This window comes from Mytilus trossulus, chromosome 10 (assembly GCF_036588685.1).
Source record: "Mytilus trossulus isolate FHL-02 chromosome 10, PNRI_Mtr1.1.1.hap1, whole genome shotgun sequence".
Lineage (NCBI taxonomy): Eukaryota > Metazoa > Mollusca > Bivalvia > Mytilida > Mytilidae > Mytilus > Mytilus trossulus.
This window is the reverse complement of record NC_086382.1, coordinates 12,976,022-12,983,664: the sequence shown is the minus strand read 5'-3', so window position 1 is coordinate 12,983,664 and position 7,643 is coordinate 12,976,022.

Genomic DNA, 7,643 nt, shown 5'->3' with positions numbered 1-7,643 from the left:
AGATGATGTTCCTTGCAAACAAAACAAACTAAAACGCAAAATTATTTCAAAGAGAAAATTACTTTCCATTCCGACTTTGAGAATAAATCCGTCCGAAAATAACACAGTTTCAGTAAACAACACGGATATAGAGAGTGTTTCCGACAATGATATGAAACAAAATAGTGAAATACAAAATCCGACAACTACCGTAGATACCGATATAAGCGTACCATCAACAGATCGTAGTAGTGATGATCAATCAACTGTTTTAAATGAACATGATTCGGATATTTTCAATCTTACAACGGATGTGAATACGGATCAGGATAACCAAATGAGACGTCAAGTTGAAATGATAGATCTGTTCGAGAAATCTGACTTTAGTGTAGAAAGTTTAAGCAATCTACAACGGAAAGATTCAGACTACGGAAAATTTGTTTCGTACTTTGATAAGGGAGAACTGCCAAAATCACAAAAAGAGGCCCGAAAACTACTTTTGCAATCGCCTGATTTTATGTTGATAAACGGATTACTTTTTCATTCTCGAATTGCAAAATCAAAGCGCGCTAAAAATCTAAAAAATTACCAACTAGTTTTACCAGCAGTTGTAGTGAAAACCGTTATTTCTATGTATCATGACGCATCTCTTGGCGGACACGGCGGAATCCAACATACAATTGACTTAATAAAGGAAAAATATTTCTTTTTAAAATTGGCGCAGAAAATTTCTGACTATATAAAAAGTTGTCCGGCATGTCAAAGAAGGAAATTGACAAAAATCAACACTAAGGCCGGAATTGTCGCATACCGAACGCCAGATTCGCCGTTTCAAGTGTGGCAAATTGACATTTTTGGACCAATAAACCCAATATCTCCAACAGGAAATCAATATGTTTGCACGGCGATTGACCTTTTTAGTAAGTTTGTATTTGCCGAGGCTATTCCTACCGCCGATACTATTACAGTGTCTGAAGTTTTATTCAGGATGGTTTCGCAGTTTGGTGTATTTGATACTATAATCAGCGATCAAGGCTCCGAATTCATCAGTAAATGTTTTAAAGAAGTTTGCCGGTTACTAGACATAAATCATGAGTACACCCCGAGTTTTGCGCATCACTGTCTGGGTGCGTGCGAACGTTCGCATAGAACTTTAGCCGAACGCATGACTCCATACATTGCAGATGGTAAGAACTGGCAAGATGTATTACCTTGTATTCTTTTCTCAATGAACAATACCGTTAACGCCAGTCTAGGATATTCTCCATTTGAGATAGTTTACGGCAGGAGGCCTACTTTTCCATTAACCGGACATTTTAGACAGGATATAAACACGCTTCCAAACGATTGTCATGAATATGTTCAAAATTTATGCGCAAGATTAGAAATAATTCGATCAGAAGTGAAAGAACATGCATTAACTTCTCAAATAAAAATGGTAGAACGTGTAAATGACAGTTTGAACCCTCTACAGTACGCCGAACATGATTATGTTTATCTCAGCAAAAATCCTACAGGACAGGGACAAAAACTGAAATACCGTTATGCTGGTCCATATATAATTCATAAAATTCACAGTCCTCATATGGTAGTTTTGAAGGACCCAGATTCACAAAAATGCCTTCCGAATCCTATTCACATTAATCGGATAAAACCGGCGTACGTGCGTCAACCAAATGCTGCACAATACTTCATGGATCAAGTTAAAACAAAAATACATGTAAATACAACCACGGACAAAAATACTGCATCGGACTTCTCTGAAACAAGTGAACTATCGAATACGACAGTGTCACATTCTGAAATAAATGACAATGATTCAAATGATACAGAGAACGACACGGGAAAAATTTTGATGAATAACAATTCAAACAATGCGACAGACGAACAAATAAAAAAGTGCAAAGGGAAAAGTATTCAGTCCCCAATCCGGAAATCAACCCGATTAAAAAAGAAACCAGCTCGTTTTGAAGATGAAAGTTTTACCGATCCAGGAGCCAAAACTGTTTCGAGTGATGAAAATCGTTTTTACAAAGTTAAACGAATACTTGCTAGGAAAATTGTGGACGGAACAATGAGTTATTTAGTTCATTTTATTGGAGAACCTGCTCAAAATGCCCGTTGGCTAAAGGAGTCCGATTTTGACAAGAAAACCCGTGATTTAATAAACAACCGACCACCTCCACAAATTCTTTAAGTCGTTTTGTGTCCGTGAGGTTTACCTCATGATACACCGTTTTTTAATGTTTTATTCAGACGTGAGCGTTTAATTTTATAGAATGCTCATATTGTACATATTTGTTGTAAAATTCAAGACAATTGCCAATGCTTGACGAGGATGTTTATTTTGAACCTTTTGTCCGTGAGATTTATCTCATGACAATTTATTAATCTGTGTACAGCGATGTTTTTCTTGAACTTATTGTCCGTGAGATTTATCTCATGACAATGCCCTTTGATGATGGTACAACGACTTTTTCTGGCGAACTTTTCATGTTTTTGTCCGTGGGATTTATCTCATGACAAATCGTTACTATGATGTCAGATGAAATTCAGTACAGAGCGGAGCCCTATTTCAATGTTATTCAATAAGAACTTTTTTTTTTAAATATACGGACATTCGTTTGTTTGCATATATAATATACATGTACATGGAAACTGATTATTAACTGCTTAAGATTTTTTTTTGCATATGTTGATATTACTTATCTTTTTGAAATACTTGAACAATTCATATTATGTATGTTTAATTTGCTTGGTTTTTTCTATTATTCTGAGGAAAATAATCACCGGAACGATTGTTGATATTGCGTATACATGACATTATGCTAAACACATTTTTATACATGTAGATTTTTATTTCAATTTCATTCACATGAGTATCAAGTTTGAATTATCTAGTCATTAATATTTGATTTATTTAATTTTGTAACATAATAGCAGAAAGTTGGTACTGCGTTTTCAGATATGTAATTCAATAATTATTTTCTACGAGAAATGCCGATTTTTGTATGTTTATATTGAACATCGATCTTTACTATTTTTGAAATATGTTGATGAGATCGTATGAATATGGTTCATTTTGTATTTAGTGGATTTTTAAGGAAACACGATAGTGATATACAGTTTCATTAGCAAACAAATTGAGGAAAATGTAGAGAGAATGTTTTTGTTTTTGTTTTTGCATTGTATAAAGACGGAAATCTGTAGTTAACGTCCTTTTGGAACTTTTATGAGGAGTGTATTATCTAGGATCTATGTTAGTGATATCGAGATAATTTCATAAATAAACCCCGTGAATTGTATCTTTCTGATATGTTTTATCTGTTAGCAATTTTATATTTTTTATGAAAGTGTGTGTGCGTAAATGGGTTCAATTCTGTGAGAGATAGTTGATATATTTTTTTGAAACTTGCAACTTATGAAATGTGATCATTATAGGACATTTTCACAATATTGTAAGAGTTAGGGGCTCTGTTGAATTTATTACTCAATGATACATGTATCACGAAACAATTTCGGATCTGTAAAAATATATTTAACTACTAACTTTCAAAAGTTGAGATTTCGCAACGTCAGATAATTGTAATTTTTCATGCTGTGTTTTGAGATGGTATATGAGTTGGTGCATATATATTGTAAAGCGAATTCAACCCTGAGAAAAATTTACATTTTTCTTTTGTCGGGGGGATGTAATATATATAGGGGGTTGAATCCGCGTTTCCGGAAATACTGTTCAGTCCGTATATGATTTTGTTATATACATGTATGTAATTGTAATCACATGTACTGTCTCTTTTTCATTTTGCAAGTGCCATTAAAGGACGTAATTTTATTAGCTGTTAATGTTTTGCCTCTCGCACCCCCATACAGGATCATTACAATCGAATTCAAGTACCTCATTTTAAGATAAAAATGCGAAGTGTTTCTCTTTTCCTTTCTACATCAGCAAATTGACTTCTTGTCTTTTGGGGATTGCACCCAATACAAAATGTGCATTTGAAGAAAATAAAACCATGATTGTTTTGAAAAATCACAGACATATTTAAACATAGATTACTTGACTTGTTGGTCCATAATGTGCTAGCCTTAAAAGTTTGCAAAAAATTTCATAAACAACTTGTACAATCCAAAACTAATACTTGTTTTATCCAATATCTTTAAATACATGTATGTGTTATAGGGACGCTGCATACAAATTAGACTATATATTAAGAACCGAATGTTCAAATATAGGAGTACAAGGGGAAAGGCAGAAGCAGATTTTTTAAATTCTCATATATTGAGCAGGAGACCTATGATACGTATACTTTATGCCTCTAGCTTAGCATTGAAACACCAAAAGAGCACATCATCTTAAATCGCGGTTTTTTAAAATGTTATTTTTCTTAATTTTTCAAAAATCTGAAATACATCAATTTTGGATAAGTAGTTAAAACGCACCGTCATAACTAGGATCATCTTGATTTAAACTTACCATAAAATTATATAAGGGTATGGGTGGGGATTTATAGAATTTAGATTAATGAGCAAAAAATAGAAAGAATAGAGAAAAATTAACCCGAAAATAAAGAAGAGAGAATAACGAGGTGCTTATATATATTGTAAAGAGAATAACAGACAAAACGTATAAAGAATAAAAAAAATGGCCTTACAAATTTAAGTATACAGAAATCATGGACCTCCAATACATCTTTCAGTCGTATGTCACATCACATCTTTCATGGAGAACACAACATTTCAAAGTTGAGTTTGTCTCGCCTGTCTAATTGCTATAAGGGTCACTGATTAACATGTTATCATTGAGCAAAGCTGGCTAGCAGGAGACATCAATATCGTTGAGACCACTAGTTCAAAACTTAAATTACACCGTTTGTTTTCCGGTTTTACACTTTTTTGTTTTTGGAGACCTTTATATCTCTCTGTTTGGTATGAGCCATACTTTGAACTATAATGGTTTACTATTTATCAAGTGTGGATTTGATGGAGAGTGGCCTAGTGTTGTCTCAGTGGCATTTATGCCACGTTTTTTTTTTTTTTTTATATCTATTCAATGTATAAAGAAAGGTCATGATTGTTTCTAACTTATTGTTCAGGGGCAAACATTTCTCGATATTTAATGCTGTTGGAGAAAAAAATAATTTGTTTTTACCGCCGAAGGTGGAAAAAAGTTTGCCTAGAAAAAAATCCATAGCCCCCCCCCCCGAAAATAAAATGGTTGCTGCATTTAGACCTGACAGATGACCTCTATACACCTCACAATAGTTGTCAAGTTAGGCGGCTGGAGGGAAACTGATCTGGTTACATCAATCTAAAGAAGATCATTTGCACCAAAATTCAAAATATTTCCGATTTTGTACTTAAACTGGACTTGCACCGGAAAGTAGTCATTTCCTTGGCAAATTTTGATAATAAACATGCCCTCGGGTTAACACTATTTTTCGAAGTTTCAGGTCTCATAACTTAGTGTTTCAGACCTGCGGGTAAGCCCACTCCTAAAAAAAAATCAATTTTGTCCAATTTCAATTTTTGAAGTTCGTATTTGATCTCAAAATGAACATTTAAAGATCATTGATCTTCACAACTTAAAGTAAAATTATTGACAAAATGAATACTTTTCGTCCGAGTTTATATTGGGAGAAATGTTTACGGCTTGTATAATATCCACTTAACATTAGTAGACTACTCAAATTACTATTTATATGTAGTTTATTGGCTTTATGTAGTGAACTTTTTCAAAGGTTTCGAAATAAAATAATCTAAATATTTTACTGTTATGACCAAACTCAGTAAAGACTCGTCATTCAATTTACACTAATAAAATCAACGGTACCAATTTTCTTGCACCAGATGCGCTTTTCGACAATACATGTCTCTTCAGTAATCGTTATCTTGATGATACTCTTTCGATAAATAATCAAGAATTTACTAAATATACTGCCGGAATTTATCCCAAAGGAACTTACTTTAAATAAATCAAATGTATAATTTAATAACTGTCCTTTCCAAGATTTAGATAGTTCGCCTTTACATGGGAAACTCACACTAAAAAAGGGACGATTTTTCATTCTTTATTGATTTTTTTTTTTGGATGGTGATGTTCCTTTGGCACTCTCTTACGAATACGCGGTTTATATTTCACAACTCGTTTGCTTTGATCGTGTCTGTTGTGACGTTTTAATTTTAACAAACGTAATATATGTATTACTGGTTAATTAGTAAGCCAGGGATTTCGTTACCACAAATTACTTAAAACCTCAAAGTTTACTAAATTATTCCATAGATATAAAGATTGGGTTTTGAAGTTTAGCTGTACCTGTAAAAAACTTATTATTCAATTTAGGGACGACATTACAAAATCAATGAAGGATAAAAAAATAAAATAAAAAAAATGGGGGGGGGGGGGGGGGGGGGGGGGGTGTCATATTACTGCAAGTTTTGTATAAATTGACATCGATTTTACATATATCCTTATTGGTCAATCAAGTTTACCCAAATTAAGTTAAGGGGGGTAGGGGGTCAATGAAAAAACTATATGAATTAAGTTTTTTTATCCTTCATTGAACTTTTGATGTCGTCCCTTATCGATCCTTTAATAACCTCATTCTCAATACAACAATGTACTAGTACTTAGATCATTGAACATTGTTTTTATTGGTATTTATATTGATTTTTTTCCGGTAAATTAAAAGATACTAAATATTATTGTTATATACATTACATACACACATTCATGGATCTACAATCTGTCGATACTAGTATCTTGGCATTGCACACTGTCAATTTTTTTTCTGACTGTTTATGACGTCTTTACACTAAATCCATTGGATGTTTGATGTGAACTGATCGAAAATTAGTTCTTAGAAGCATGATTTTTTGTCTCTGTGTTGTAAGTGGCTTTGAACTAGCTGTCAGTAAATGCGAGTATCCTCAGATCTGTACTTAGTGTCTTTTTGTTGTTGGGATATTCAAGAACCCCGCCACGTCCTCTCTGTGTAGTAAATGTATTTTTATTCATCTGATTGATTAAGTCTTTTTCAATTGATTTTTATAGTTCTTTCTTAGGTTGTGCTGTTACACCACTGTCCCAGATTAGAGGGAGGGTTGGGACCCCGCTAACATGTTCAACCCCGCCACATTCCGTACGTATGTGCCTGTCCTAAGTAAGGAGCCTGCAATTCAGAGGTTGTCGGGTTTTTTTGTGTTACATATTTGTGTTTAGTGATAAAAAAAAATTAATATTTGTGTTTTTATAGCTGATTATGCGGTATGGGCTTTGTTCATTGTTGACGGCCATACGGTGACCTACAGTTGTTAATTTATGTGTCATTTTAGTCTTAGTCTTGTTGAGAATTATGGCGTATATGCTTTTAGCCATAGTATCTATGATGAGTTTATTCATACCACATCTTCATTTTTTGTATTTCATGATACTTGAATTAACACACACAGTTCTTGGTGATATATGTAGACTAATATGTTTTCTTATCTATCAAATATATCGTATTTTCAATGATTCACTTCCTTTTCAGCCTTGCTCAGTTTAATTTCAAAATTTAATAAAGAGAACATAAATACCTTTCTCAGTGAATTTGAGCGGTCCTCAATGCTTTTCAACTTCATACATTATTTGGCCATTGTCACAGGCTTGATTAAAGCATTAC